The sequence below is a fragment of the Maylandia zebra genome, unplaced genomic scaffold (genome assembly GCF_041146795.1).
Source record: "Maylandia zebra isolate NMK-2024a unplaced genomic scaffold, Mzebra_GT3a scaffold03, whole genome shotgun sequence".
NCBI lineage: Eukaryota > Metazoa > Chordata > Actinopteri > Cichliformes > Cichlidae > Maylandia > Maylandia zebra.
Genome location: NW_027490033.1, coordinates 426,135 through 442,463, shown reverse-complemented (window position 1 = coordinate 442,463; position 16,329 = coordinate 426,135). Strand labels below are relative to the sequence as shown.

At 40.1% G+C, this 16,329-nt stretch overlaps 1 protein-coding gene across 1 annotated transcript in view; it reads left to right on the top strand.

Moving 5' to 3' along the window:
• Nucleotides 1–16,329, top strand: part of LOC112432436 (protein NLRC3) — a 3,307,575-nt gene that overhangs the window by 2,938,978 nt on the left and 352,268 nt on the right. The gene's annotated exons all lie outside the window — the stretch shown is intronic.

The following is a 16,329-nucleotide window of genomic DNA, read 5'->3' as shown; positions in this document are numbered from 1 at the left end:
TCTCAATTTCTGCAACATCTGCAATATCTAGAAATGCAAACCTGTGAGCTGTGTGTGTTGTGCGTCTGCTCGGCCACCTCTCCTCCGGCCGTGCTGGAAGCAGCTGTGCGTTTGACAGTTTTATCGACTCGACAATAATCGAACAAATTAAATGTTCAAAAATATCAACTTAAGCACTTCAAAGTCAACAAAAAGCTTAAAACAATGAAATAATATTTCACTGAAAAAACAACAGCTCATAAGAACGATACACAAAATAATACAGAAACAAACAAATAAAAGTTATTAACCAGGATCCATGTTTTTGTCACAAACACTGAATCAGCTGATTCACTCTTTATGTTTCTGAGTTTGTTTTGTGATTATAGTTCTGGTTTCTGTTTCTGTGTCTTCACTGTGTCCCACGTCTCCTTACTTTGGACTCTGTGTTATATTTCCTGTTTTACTTTGACAGTCCTGTGTTACTGTTTCCTGTCTCGTGTGTGTAATTGGTCCCAGCTGTGTTTCCCTCCTCTCCCGTTCCCTGATTACTAAACTGCGTCCACGCCGCCGCCGCTCCTCTCCACAGCTGGATTCCAGGATTTCAGAGCATCCAGCTGTGGTGAGTGATGGAGACACTTTCTCTGCTCCCTCAGTAATCAGGACAGTTTATTGAACATCAGAGGACATAAAGGACTGTTTTTCACCTGCCCGTTCTGAACCTGGACATTAAAGACTGCTGGCTTCAAGGACATTAATCCCAGTGTCAGCCAGCCAATAACAGCCTGTGTTTTTCAGCTCTTTAGGAGTCAGAAATGAGAAAGACACAGACTGCTAACCGCTCCCTGCAGGAAATAAGCTCCGCCTCTTCCTGTCCTGTATATGAGTGATTCTGACATGAGACACAATGAGTTTCCTGTTTATTGTGACTTAAAGCGAGCAGCAAAGACACTAAACTGTGTGTTTCCAGCTGAAGCTGCTTTTTGTGTTGCTCCCACAATCCTGTCTGAAACAGTCAGTGAGGAAAACTCAATGTGACTTCAGAGTGTCAGAGGTAAGCGACTCATGTTGTAACTGACGTCAGACGCCGGAGATTTTGGCGGAAAATTAAAGCGAATGGTAGTTTAGAATTGAACAAATTCCTTTAAGCTTCAGTATTACCAAATACACTTATCAATAGTCTTCTAACTAACAATATTTGTCTAAATCATCTCCAACACCCTGGAGAACAACGGGGAGAGTTTAGAGGCTCTCCAAGATTACATTGATCAGTGCTTCCAGGATCTTGTGATGAAGAAGGCTCAGAGTGCAAAACCTTCATCAAAACCCACCTGAAGCTGCTGGAGGACACGGTGAAGAACATCGCCTTTGATAGAGTGCATCGCATCGGCCCCATGCGGGCTGCGACCGGGAGACCACGTCCTACTGTGGCCAAGTTCGGCCACTTCAAACAAAAGGAACAGGTGAAAAGTCTCCGTGTCCATCGGTGTTTCTCCACGTCTCTCTGCCTTCTTCGTGTCATCTCTGTGTTTCCCTGCTGCCCTCATGTTTTCTGCTTTGTCTGTTAGTTCTTCCCAGTTTAGGTTGATGTTCACTTCTTCCCTCACCTTTGTTATTTTCACTGTAAATAAATCTCCACTCGCATCTCCACCGCCGTCTGCATCTTGGTCCTCATTCACTCCACCACACGACTGCTGCCCCAGCCGTGACAACTTTTGATGTTTCCTCTACATTTACCTTTAAAAATTATTTACTTTGCCTTGTTTGGTATCATTTGGTATCAGATGGCCGACTTCTAAATAGCCACCATGGTCACCACCGAACTTGAGGAGTTTGCCCCCTCACATATACTAATGTGCCACAAACAGGACTTTAACATCACCAACCATTCCTATGTTATTACGGTGTATCCATATAACTGGCCCACCCTGTACAGTTATGCTTTCATGTTGACATACTGTATTAACACAATTCAGGGAGGATTCTAGGATCAGAGCTTCGGGGGGCTGAGCACCCAGAGAGCTGCCCAGCCAGCCAAGATACACTTTACTCGTCACAATGAGACTTCTTCCCCGTCTCTGTCCCTGCATCCTCCCTGTCCTCATCGTCTGTTGTCTTCGCCTCCTTTATCAGTCATCATAATTTTACCATCTCTGTGCAAGTCTGCAAATTTCTTTATTAAATCAAAAGATTATTAAATCCATCAAGTCTCTCTGTGCCTGGGTCCTCGTCACAAAACATGACATCACTGTTTTGTACTTTTTAACAATTTAATCCCACATTTGTGAAAGAAAAGCAAAACACTTTTTTGAAAAGTCTGTAACAAAACCATCAAATCTGATCAAGGTTATTTAAATGCTGCCAAAGAAGAATGGATTGGAATAAAAAAAATACATATCCTAACCTTAATTACTGGAGGAGAATAATGAATGATGCTCATAGTGAGAAAGAAGTAAACTGAGTGCATATTTTGGACAGAGATTCACTTTTAATGTGTTTGTATAATATAATACAGATGCATAAAAACACTCCTGAAACAGAATAAATTATTACAAATAAATTATTACAAAATATTAAAAAATATTATGGATACTTTTGTTGTTAAAATGTTACCTCTCAACCAAGTTCTGCCTTTTATATTTTTAGTAGTGTGTCACACAAACAGGAAATATTGTCAAAAAAAAGTAAGTAAGTGCTGAAGCACCCCAAAAATGAACCAAAGCACCCCAAAAATGAACCAAAGCACCCCAAAAATGCCACATCGAAAAGGCTCGGATGAGCTTTCCAAAGTTCTACAAGTTGTGCCTCCATTGCTTGTGTCCAGATCACACGCTGCACAGCCGTGCTGCTCCGTCTTTTTCACCGACGTTTACGTGTTTGCGCGTGAGCAGTGTGAGCGGCTCACGAGCGATTGATGATCGGGAGCTGCTCGAGGTGTTAATCGCTTCTCGTTACCCCACGTATACTACACGACGCACGACGAAGGCCAAAAAACGGTCCGATCACCAAAACGGTCGCACGACTCAAAAATCGGCTCAAAATGGGCCTAAAACCGCACAGTGTGAGCCCAGCATTAGAGCAGCAATGTTTGTTCCCCTCAGAGAAAGGGAAGAATGGGAAAAGGAAAACACCTGGCTGGAAAAAGTTAATATGGGCATGTGCAGTCAATATCAGCGCTATGTGGCCAGAAGTGTGATAATATAATTTATTTTGTGTAATAAACAACTGCAAGGATAGATGATTACAACAAATAGATGACTAATACATAAAAGTAATACATAGATGAATAATGATGATGAGTTATGATGCATAATCATGGGAACAGGCGGGTTTACAAACAGGAGCAGCTGATTAGCATTAGAAAAGCTGAAATAATACCTCAACTGAAGCCAATTGTACTAAATGCACTAAATGTGCACTGTTACAAGAATATTTTTCTTTCTATTGTTTTCTATTATTTTAAGTTAAGCAGGACAGAGTTCTTTTAAAGAAAGATTTACTTATATTCTCAAAAGTTAAGCATGACAGGCTTCTGTTTAAGAAAGAGACCTGTTTTACTGTGTTAATGTTGTCATTTTGAGCTACAAAAAAATGGCTAAATGATCATTTGTTTCACATGTGTTCATATCACAAAGAATAGAATAGGATTTAAGTAGAACATATCTACTTAAATCAACTTCAAGTCAAATGGTTAAAAAAAAGAGCTAGAAAATTCACCACACTGGGAAGGGTGAAGACAACTGGGTCGCCTGGCCCTGGCCACGAGGTGTCCCTTATTTATTTTTCAGGAAGTTGGCAACCCTATTTCCAGTAGAATTCCTCGTTGTCATCTCGTTCCCTCTCAGAGCCCCGTATGCTTGCAGAGACCCCTACAGTAGGGAAATGTGCCAAAGAACGTCCAAAACATTGCATTTTAGGTTTATTTATGCCTTACACACAATCCCAACTCTTTAGCTAACTTAACAACTTTGGCTAAAGTCTATAGTTAGTCTTACTCGTTTGTACAACATTTCTGGATCGCCACTGTTTGAAATGATATGACATATGACTCTCACTGAGACAGCAAACTTTGTAGAAAACAACACTTCTGATTCTCTATCTAGCTGTTTGGTCACAGCTGTAGATTACATTATAAGTGGTTGTTCACTCTTGTCAATAATTACATTTCTAAATTCTATTTGTGCAGTTACATGTAAACAAAGTCCAATATTGTATCTAAATGATTGTGTTATCGTGGGACAGTTTCCAATTTTGTTGTATTATTGTACTAGGTATGACTGTGCAAGAGTTATCTTATCTTCCTTGCTTGCACCACACTCTTTGCAGAAATGGTGCACAGCAGCACTGCATCATGTTATTGTGTTGTATAATATACCAGAACTAATACAAAGCAACATCCATGTACACTATAGGTCCATGCCAATGTGCCCAAATGGGACCTCCATAAATGGTAAGGGGTGCAAAGGCACTTTAAGACCAGTGGGCACACCGTCGGTGCACATCCGCTCGGATGCTTTTTTCTATTCATTTATTTCCCTGTTTATTTATCGATGCACAAAAGCAATTATCTCAGAGACACCATCCTCTTAACAGAGACTCAAATCAGGAACCTGCAGATTATTAGTCAGCAGCTTTAACTTCCTGTCTTTGTCTCACTAAACCTTCCACGTGGAAACTTGAGCTGCCCACTCAAGCACAGTAGGCTTTAACTGGCTCTGCTCAAGTCACTTCAGTATCTGAGAAACTGCCTCGATGCATGCCAAAGAACACTTTGACAATACGCTTGTGTTGAGTCAAATCCACCACAAGCATATTCTATGGCAGTTTAATTCCACTCCACATAAAAATAGTCACGTATTATTTCCCCCCACCACACTTCCTGCCAGTAGCTGGTGCCCCCACCCACAGTGCATTAGTGGTTCTCTGTGTTTAGTGGCTCACTCTGGGCGGCTGCTCGGTGGGGCCCGGCCCCCTGGCTCTGTTGGGCCTGTGCTGCGGGTGGGGTGCCCTCAGGTCTCGGCCCTCTGGGCCCATTTACTGCTCAGTAACATTTAATATCTATTATTTACTACTACTTACTAGCCTACTTACTGCATATTATTGGTTGTTGCTGTGGGTTCCCCACTGTGTTGGTTTTTCCTTGTGTTTTTCAGCAGATGATGAAATAGATTTTCAGTATTTTTTCTCTCTTCCTCTCCATCTATTTCTCTTCTTCTCTATTTTTCCCTCTTCTTCTGTTAACTTTCTCCCCAGCTTATCTTTTTTCTTCTTTCCTGACCCCCGTTCTGATTCTAATGACTCAAAATAAAGTAAAATCATCATCAAATATGACTATCAAGTGGACCAGTATAGCAAAAACCATAATGGTGGCAGAGGCCACAGAGCCAAGTGGCAGGATTTTCAACGTTAAAACCAGATAAAAAACAGAAATTAAATGGTGTTAAAAGCCATGAATTAAGGCAATTCATTCACAACATAATTACAAGTTTTACTGGACGTTAATATTTTTCTCTTTTTTCAGTGCAAAACAAACTAACAGTACACATGATGCTGGCAAGTTAAAATGTCAGTGTCTTTTATAGATAGCATGTCTAGCATCATAGTTTTATAGATTATGTAGTCAGGGTAAAAACTCCATCTCTGATTATTATTGTACATGACTGTGACATGCAGCGGCCTCAGCATCATGATGAAGGCGACCGGAGGAGATAGTTTGGTAGACATCGATGTTTTGCCGATGAAGGCTCATGTAGCGGTCCTCTTTGTCCTAAACAACAATTTACACTGTCATTTACATTTAATTAAAGTGCAGCTTAAAACACAGACATAATGCACTGCAGCCTCGGCACAATTAAGTGTAAAACAGAACTATGGAAAACTCACAAACATCTGGCGAGTTTCAGATCCTGTTAAGTTAGTTAGACCTGATCTGTTTTCTCTGTTAGGATAAAAACATCAGAGGTCATGGGGTGAAAAATACCTCAAAAACAAGACTAGCTATGTCTACAACTAATGTGTGGTGTTTTAAAAGAACCTATGAGATACTTTGAACACCACAGTGGCTGCTGTATGCAGTAATGTGCTCAAGTGATTTCAAAGGGTCATTTCATGAGTTTAAGTGCGTCAGTAAAAGTTTTCACCTGCGAGGATTTCTCCTCAGGCTGTAACCACAGGTTATCACAGCCACACTGATGAGTGAAGCAGCAGCAGAAATGATGGGAACTGTAGCCATGGACTTCATGCCAGAAGAATCTCCATCGTCTGTTGAATGTTGCCACACACACAAAAAAACTTCATTTTGAAAACATGAAAAGTCACGAAATTTGCATTAGCCTGTTATATTAAAGTGGAAAACATGTTTATCTTTTCATTACATTAGAGTTTCAATTGCATCATTCAAACATTTCACTGATGAAATAACACCAAAGTTGTGATTGGAGCAGTTTTATAATGAAATTTTAAACAAATTAGCCAGAAGAAGAGCTTAAAAACATTCCAGATGTTCATCTCCTGACTGAAACCTTTCATTAATCCGCTGCAGGCGGGAATGACGACCTCAAACCATGTATGACAGAAAAGAAAGTGTTAACGCAGTTCCAAACATCCACCTTGAATCTGCGGTGTGGGTATAAATAGAAAATGTTTTTACCTCTCACAGTCACACTGAGATGGAGAACATACAATCCACCACGAAATACACACTCACAGGTGTAGTTCCCACTGTCTTCAGATGTTAAGTTGAGCAGGTGGAGAAACACAGTCTCATTTTCTTTGATCAGTGTGAACCTGGAGTCACAGCCATGAATAAAGCCTCGGTCGTAACGATAGAGCAGACGACGCTGTTCTCCTCGGCTCCTCTCTGTGCTGATCTCACACAGTATCATCACAGTAATATTCAGAGTTGTTTTGCTGCATATTTGAGTGGAATCGGGTTTCTTTCCAATTGTCTTCACAAGAGTCTCTATAAATTGTTCCAGTTAAAATGAAACAAAATCGGGATTATAGTTTCTATATATTTGTTGTTGTGGGAAAATCAATCACATATATTATTTCACTAACCTAACTAAAGCTTTCTTCTTAAACACCTGGCTTTACAGCTTTTCTTTTTTAATTATATATATTTACCTTCACTGCTAAAAACCACAAGCAGAAGCAGGAGAAAGCAGAGTTTCCGTGCAGTCATGCTGGTGAGGAAGTAACTGTGGCTGACAGTGTGAGGTAGACTATAGTGAAGGCAGGAAGACTTGCACCCTCCTTATTTCACCTCTTGTGTCTACACTGAAACTTTTACTATGTCTAAAATAGAAGTGCATAAAAGTGGAAGGACAGTAGAAGGTAAACCACCAACATTGTTTAAGCCAGACTGATCTCTCTGTTTATCTGGATGGACATTGTGTTCAAATTATGATGAGATGTTTGTTCAAAAACAAAACTAGTCTGATACAAAGAGTCATGTTTGCCACAGTTTATTGTGTTTGTATTGTATTAAATCTGAGAGCCTGAGTTGGAGTATTATGACTGAATGGTCTCCATTACTGGGAAACAACTATCCAGTGTGAAAAGATGGACGTTTATTATAATATATGAATATTATTATATTAGTATGTCACCTAAAGTTTTATATACTTTAAAATGTTTCATAGAGCTTTATTATCCACTCCCACAGTTCCTGTGCTTCTTGCTGAGCGTGTCTTGTTGTCGTGTTGATGGTTCACTGAGATGATAGTCTGGTAGGAATCACTCGATGGCTGCTGAAGGTTTGTATAGGGCTGATCTGGCTCATCGTCATCCTTTAGAAAAGTGAAATATTTTAGGTATTAATCAAGTTCAACCCGGTCTACCCACACACTCTATTGATCTTTAAATCTCTCCATCTGTTGCCTGGATTATTTAATGTTTCTGCTCATTTCTGTAAGAGCTTCTTCACAAAATAAAGGACACTGAAGTTGGCACTAATAGTATTATAACACTAATCTGTAATTATCTATATAAGTAACATCCTAAAACATAAATGTACATGTTTTATGTTTACTGGCAAACTTTTAACTAGCTGCTGTAGATCGTAGCAATAAATTGCTCACCAAACCGTTGGGATTTTCAGGTACAGACACTCCAGATGTTCCTGACCTTAAGCAGCCACGTTGATAAGAAAGGATGTCAGCATTAGTGTAACACTATTCACATTCAAACAGAGAAAAATCAAGTAAGAACATCTACATTTATATTATCTTCTCTCTTAATAATGATAATTATTTTTGGAAGGATAAAAAGTGTTCATTCTAGACATGATGTTTAACATACAGCGAATTCTCATTTATTGAAATGTGATGTTTCCGTTTACTTTCTCTACATCTATATCATCTTTGAATTACTGCAGCAAAAATAGTCTCACCCATTACTTTTCCTCCAGTAGATAAATCCCACGATAACTCCAGTTATAAAGATGATCACAACACCGGGCAGATAAACGGAAAAAGATTTGTCTGCTGAAGTGTGGGCCTCGTTTGTGTCTAAATCATTGAAAAGATGCATTTGTCAGTAAAATCATTTACTTTCATTTCCTGGAAATCAAAACACAAATCAAACACAGTTTACGTCTACTGAAACTCTGAGTGAAGTAATGAAACCCCAGTTTTATAACCACAGAGCTTTAAATATTGTCACTGTGCTCTTTTCTTTTGTCTTCTTCTTCTTCTTTTGCATCTTTTCTGAATATTACTATGAACTGAAATTGGTCCAACTGCTTATATACATTCACTGGCCACTTTATGAGGTATACTTGTTCAGGGTGTAACACAAATATTTCAGTGTTCATTTCATTTGTCAATCACATGTCAGCTTCATCTTCCTGGTTAAATAAAGGTTAATAAAATAATAAAATGTCAGCAAATCAATGCTCAAACAGAGCAACATGGCACATGTTACTGGTCCGAGTGCTTCACAAACTGCTGATCTGCTGGGATTTTCCCACACAATCATCTCTGTTCACAGACAATGGTCTGAAAAGTAGAAAATATCCAGTGAGCTGTGATTCTCTGGGTAAAAATGCTGTTTACACATCAAACCTTGAGGCAGAGCGGACCACACTGGATATCACTGCTGTCCTCTAACAACAGCAAGCTGAGGCTACAGTTTGCAAGTCTGGACAACAGAAGACTAAAACAACGATGCCTTGCCCGATGAGTTGATTTCTAACAGTTCAGACTGCTGGTGGTGTAATGCTCTGTGAAGGATTTTCTTTGCAAACTTTGGACCCTGTAGTAACCACTGAGCATCATTTAAACACCACAGCCTGCCTGAAGGTTGTTGCTGACCACATTCATGTCTTTATGCCCAAAAAATACCCATCGTCTGATGGCTGCTTCCAGCAGGATACCACACCATGTCACGGCGCTCAAATCATGTACGGCCTGCGCAGTCACCAGATCTCAATCCAGCAGAGCACCTTTGGGATGTGGTGGAACGGAAAGTTTGCTTCAAGTAAGAGCAGCTGACGAATCTGCAGCAACTGTGTGATGATGTAATTTCAATATGTCTTGAGAATCTTTGAGGAATGTTTTTAGCGCCTTGTTGTGCCACAAAAAATGAAGACATGTTTGATGGCTGAAGGTGGTCCAACTCGGTTCAAAGATGTACCTGATAAATGAGTCAGTGAGAGTATTTAAACTGCTGTAAGTGAAAATAAGAAGAAAAGAAATGAACAAATTACAAGAATAAAAAACACATAAGCAGGTCAATACAATGCTAACACAGTGCTGAATAACTGTGTCAAATAAAGAAACCAAAATGCATTTACCTTCCACAGTGACACTGATATGGACAATATATGTCCCTTCAGTGTTTGTACACTCACAGGTGAAGTTCCCACTATCAGCTGGTGTTAAACTGGTCAGCTCCAGAAAGGCAGTCTGATTTTCTTTTGTTATTGAGAACCTGGGGTCACATTCCTGAGTAACGTTCTCTCCGTGTCGATACAGCAGATGACACTCTCCTCCTGTGTCCCTCTGTCTTTTGATCTTACAGATAATCAAAACAATAGTAGTCTGACTTTCCTTGTTGCAAATCCGAGTGACATCGTGTTCTCTCCTGACTGTCTTCACAACAGTCTCTGTAAACAGTGACAGCAAAATACGGTAAATACAAGATTCAGCCTGTGTCAGAGAGGACTTTAGTTTCTATATTTTGTGAATGTTAAACCATCTTTTTAATCCCATAATAATGTGTTTAGTTTAAACTAAAAGCAAGGAGGTTATAAATTTAAAAATATTAATAATGCATTATGAAAATAGTTTCCTTGTATTACCTTCAGCATCATGGGACACAGCTAGTGGTAACAGCAAAATCAAGCAAAGTTTTGATACGTCCATGCTTGTTAACATGTCTGTGAGCCACCGACAGTGAAGAGGAAGATGTGCGGAAAGAAACAAGCTGAAGCTTTCCTGGCTAAGCAGACGTCAGACTGTTGCCCTTCACGGGGCAAGTGTGAAATGATGTAAAAAGGAAGTGTACTGACAGGACTTTCATATTAAAAGGCTGTAAAGTTGAAACACTGTGCGAGCTCCCACACAAAAAGAAAACAAGCTAATTTTTCTTTATCACAGAGGAATTATTACACTGCTAACTGTCATGTTCGCTGAAGCTGAAGGATGGATAATATTGTAAAAGTAACAACAAAACTACCATTTATCATAACATTATAAGCATTTTAAACTAAAATAGCGTGTTACGTCATCAAACCGCTTCATCCAATCACTCAGATACTTACAAAGTTTTGACTGCATTACCTTTAAAATTTGTACGAAGATGAGCATAAAATGAATAAAACTGACATGCTTGCATTTGTTGTGTAGTGCAACAGGTGTATGTGGCTGAGGGATTCCCATGATGCAATGCGTATTTCTTCTTCAGTCACCTTTCCTACTCACTGTGTGTTAATGCAGCTCTCTGCATTGAATCATACCTGTTATTAACCTCTGTCTCTCTTCCACAGCGTGTCTTTATCCTGTCTTCCTTCTCTCATCCCAACCAGTCGCAGCAGATGGCCCCGCCCCTCCCTGAGTCTGGTTCTGCTGGAGGTTTCTTCCTGTTAAAAGGGAGTTTTTCCTTCCCACTGTCTCCAGTCTGCTCACTCATAGGGAGTCATATGATTGTTGGGCTTTTTCTCTGTATGTATTATTGTAGGGTCTGCCTTATAATATTGTTGTGATTTGTCGCTGTGCAAATAAAATTGAATTGAAAATTGAATTGTGAAGGCCACCCCAGAAGCCACACAATTGGGAAGTCAGTAACGTCAGACACCAGCATCTTTATTTTAATTTAATGCACATTTCCACAAACATAAATAACGACACATGTCCCATAAACTATTTCTGGTTAATGTTTTACTGGTGCTGGAGGTCTGTTGGACTGCTGAGGGTAACTGGAGAGAAAATGATGTGTTGTTTTCACTGGACGTTAAGGCGTCTGGGAAGGGATCTCAGACCATTTACATCCTGGGCCATCTGACCTCAGGAAATCACATGATAAGGTGGGGCCAGGTTTCACAATGAGCTCACCCGAAACCCTGGCTGATTAGGACCCACATCCGCTTTCACATCTTGGCTCATGTGATTAGGTAGAGGATCATCAGGGGTCCTTTGTCCCTCTTTGGGGGGAAACTCCCACTGGTTTTAAGTCTGGGACTCCCCACCATTGACCCTTAGAACTGAAGAAGCTTCTCGGATGAGAGGTGAAACGTCTTCAAGCAACTCAAGAAGTCCAGACGCTTTTCCTTCCAAGCTCCTTAGACTACGATGACCTGGATGACTGAGAACCTTCACAGACTTAAGTATTAAATTAATAGTTGGTTTTCATTCTTTGTTTTTAGATAATTTTTTTCTATTCGTATCCCCTCGTGTATTTAACTGGCCAGTTCAGTCCAATTTACTTTGGGAAATATTTAATCTGAGGTAGGGTTGCACCGATACCGGTATCTGGTATCGGCCTCGATACCACATTTTCTAAAGTACTCGTTAAAAGTTCCCCGATACCGAGGACCGATACCACGGTCTGAGACCTGTCTATGTTTGAGCGGCATGTAAGGGGTTAATCACAGGCGCCGAGTGCCCGCCCCACAGGCCCCGGCTGCATCTCAGAGCTGGGAGAAGGCGAGGCGAGACAAGTCAGCCGTGTGGAACTATTTCAAAGTGAACGAAGACACGAAAACAAAGGCGGACTGCAAATTATGCTCATCGAAATTGTCCAGAGGAGGCTCTAAAGGTAGCGCATTTAACACAAGTAATTTAATCAAGCACCTAAAATCCCAACACGACAACGAGTACAAAGAGTTTGCCCACGCTTATTTACCCACGCTTATTAGCACAGAGGAGCATAGCTGATGCTAAAGCAGTGGGACGGAAAATAGTTGGGCATTTTAAACATTTTAAACGCCTTAGCCTACTCCCGCCTCGAGGACATTCAGGGACAGCTCAACCAGCCAATAAAGAGACTGCAGCAGGACATACAGACACGCTGGAAGAGCACATATTACATGACATCAGTCCTATTTTTCCACATATTAATACATTTATGAATTTTGTGCAGGTATAAAGATCGCTTCTTCTCCAACAACACTGCTCCAGAGGCCAAGCTGCACCTGAAGCAGGAGCTTCTAGAGGTGAGGCAGAGGGGAGTCGGGCAGAAGCTGCAGAACCTCCTGCTAAACTGTTCCTCAAGGCCCAGGCTGCCGCTGGCAGCAGGTGCTGCCATTGAGCTCGACACATACCTCGGAGAGGCCCCAAGCCCTCGTGAAGACAGTCCTCTGAAGTACTGGGGTGTCAACAAAATCAGGTTCCCCACTTTGGCTAAAATAGCCTGTAAATAGCTCTCAGCCCCATGTAGCAGTGTGGACAGTGAAAGGCTTTTTAGCTCAGTGTCACACATTATAGATGAAAACAGAAACAGTCTGACTGCTGATGATGCAGAAAAGCTACTTTTCTTAAAAAACCCTGCCACTCACTGTTTCTCTCCATTTAGTGAGTCATCTTAGACTTGATGTTAATACCTACCTCAGTTGCACTGACTGCCACAGTTCCATGTCGGTGGATGTTGTTAGTTTATTCACATATTGTGCACTAAATGGCAAAGATGTTTATTAATGCCCCTTGTGTTGTCCAACGCAGCAGAGTTTACAATAAACTGAAAAATACTTGAGTTGCACTGTCACTGTTTAAATTTTTTTTATAATTATTTATTCTGTAATATGTTGCATACAACATGCTTTTATTTTAAATAAATGTTCTTAATTCCAAACCAGTCCCTTGTTTGTTTGTTGTTAAATTATAGGACTAAAGCTGTTACCTGTAAATTTAAATCATGTTTTTATTAAGTACTCGGTATCGGTGAGTACTGAAATGCAAGTACTCGTACTCGTTTCCAAAAAAGTGGTATCGGTGCATCCCTAATCTGAGGTAAACATTTTGCTTTTCATTTGACCCCTGACCTGTCTGCTGTAATGCAGGAGGCAGGTTTATGACCTATACTGCAGCCAGACACCACAGGAAGCCTTCCTCCATGTTTTCTTTACAGTAATTGATTCAGCCAGTTTAAGTCTCCTTTGTTTTTGTGCATTAGATCACTGTGTGGGTTGTGTTGAGTGGTTATGTATTTGTAAGTAGCCATTATGACTTGACTAGTGGTGTTTATCTCTTTTAAGGGTCTAGTATCATCAGTTAATTAGTTTTTACACTTTGCAGGCACTTTGCTGTAAATACAACAACACTGCTGAAAACTCTAATTTAAATAATTACTACTGATGCACCTATCAAATAAACTAACATTTGCACAGGTGTTGAAATGCTGGACTCTTCCTCTCCTAAATCTGTGGCAGAGAAAAAATGCTGCAGGAGTGTTTTTTTACATGATATGTAAGAAAAATAAGAAAAAGAAAGAAACCCTGTGATTTTAATGTGAATGCATTACTGACATCTTATCCAAACACACATTGTGCACACTACTTTATCCCTTATTACAACTGCAGCTTTTATTAGTGCATGTTCACGGGACTTCTGATTCTATAGGGTCTTGACAAAAGTCTCTGCAATCAATTGATTACAATCAAGTGATTCAATTGAAACATGGAAATCAGCATTTCACCATTTTATACTATACATACATGTTTTGCTTTCAAGACTGGACAGGAGTGGCATGTGGGCGGCATTGTAGAGTGTGTTGACAGGAGGAAAACTTACACGCTCAGTAAATCACCCCCGTCACTACCTAAACCTCAAAGTCTGTAAACAGGAAGTGCATCTGCATGAAAGCTTCTGTTTTATATGCAGACAGATGACCTTTTGATGTAAAACCTTTCTCTGTATCTAGAGAAACACTTTAACTATATATTCAACTATATAGTTTAACATTTGGTCCGTAACTATCATTTAAAAACAATAAAAAGGTTTAAAAGAATATACATAGGCGGCTATAAAGACTGCAGGTCAAACATCGTGCAGATACAGAAGGACCTCCTGGGGTCCAAAATGTCGCACTATTACAGAGCAATGCTTACAATAGTCTTGCATGGTTAGCCAGTTAGACAGATGCAAATGTTAAAGTGCTAAAACAGACATGTAAATAAAATACAACATCATGTTAGCAGCTTATTGGTATTAATGTCTCTTAAAGCTCTCCATGACCTAGCTGCATCTTAACTCTCTGAGCTGCCACAGTCTTATAAACCCACCCGCTGTCTCAGGTCAGCTGATCAGCTGTTCCTGAATGTTCCCAGGACTGAACGTAAACTTAGAGGACATCGTGCTTTTGCTGCAGCATCTCTGAAACTGTGACACGATCTGCCTTTAGAGATTAGACAGGCTTCTTCTCTGCCTGTTCTTAAATCACTCCTGAAAACTCATCTCTTCACCCTGACCTTTGACACCTTGTAAGATGTTGGTTTTTAGTTTGAGTTTTTTAGTTTATTTTTGCTGTTTTATCTTGTTTTGAAATATAGGGCTGTTTACATTTTTTATGTATTATGTGTTTTATTTTTTTACTGTTATGTTTTATTCTATTGTTCTTAACTCATTTACTGTACAGCACTTTGGTTTTGTCCTGGGTTTTTTAAAGTGCTTTCTCAATAAAGATGGATTGGATTGGACTGGAAGATAAACACTTTAGTTTGCAGTACTGTGGTGAGTTCACAGTAAAGCACTGTGTTGGACTGGCGCACAGTGATTGTGGCGTTCATGGTCAGTGTTAGGTTACCTCAAGTACAGTGGATTCATTTGCATTTAAGCTGATGATGCTTCGATTAAGTCATCAAATTTCACCTTTATATCAGCTCTATAAGCCAATTCTCAGGATACTGTTAGTGTAGGAAATGGAAAGACAACCAAGATATCTGTGAAACGTCTGCTTACATCTTGAATTCAGCTCCGGCGTATGTGGTAAGTTGTTAATGAGTGACTTTAATTTATTATTTGTTCACATGTGGCTATACACTCTACTGAGAATAAGCATACTGTCATGATATGAGTGGATCTTCAAAACAGACATCAAAATAGGTCATGGAGAAAATAAGTATAAAAAGTAAAGATCTTATTAGGAATAATACTGTTTGGATAATTATAACCATCATAATCAACCAAATCATCTCAACATGTATTTGCTCAAAAATGTATTTATTACCACAAACACGTATTTAATTATCAACAAAAGGAAAATCAACAGTTTCTAGAACTCCAACAGGGGCAGGACTTGGAGGCACTGGGATTTCAGGAGGCAGCAGAATGGTACACTGGTCAGTGTCATTATTATTGACCTGTGATGGTGGATGGCCTTGGAGGGAGCTGAGAGGTAACTCAGACCTCTTGTCTTCAGGACACGTAAAGCAAACATACTCCTTCTCAGCAGCTGGAGACTTAGAGACATCCCAACTCATCAGCCTCATGCGTTTGGGCATCAAATGTTCCTCTTCATCATTAACAGAAAAAGCAGTAGAATATCTGCGCTTTCTGCAGAGACCTACCTCTGCAGTGGGTGGAGGTCTCGGAGGCAGAGGAACATCGCTAGGACACATGAAAAATGTCACGTCATCATCCAGGGATGAACGATCATTTTTCAAATCTGGATTAATGATCTTGTCTGTGTCCTTTGCATGAAAGCTGGCATCAGCAGGTGGAGGATTTGAAGAAACTGGTACATCAGAACTCATCAGCCTCATGCGTTTGGGCATCAAATGTTCCTCTTCATCCTCCACAGAAAAAGCAGTAGAATATCTGCGCTTTCTGCAGAGACCTACCTCTGCAGTGGGTGGAGGTCTCGGAGGCAGAGGAACATCGCTAGGACACATGAAAAATGTCACGTCATCATCCA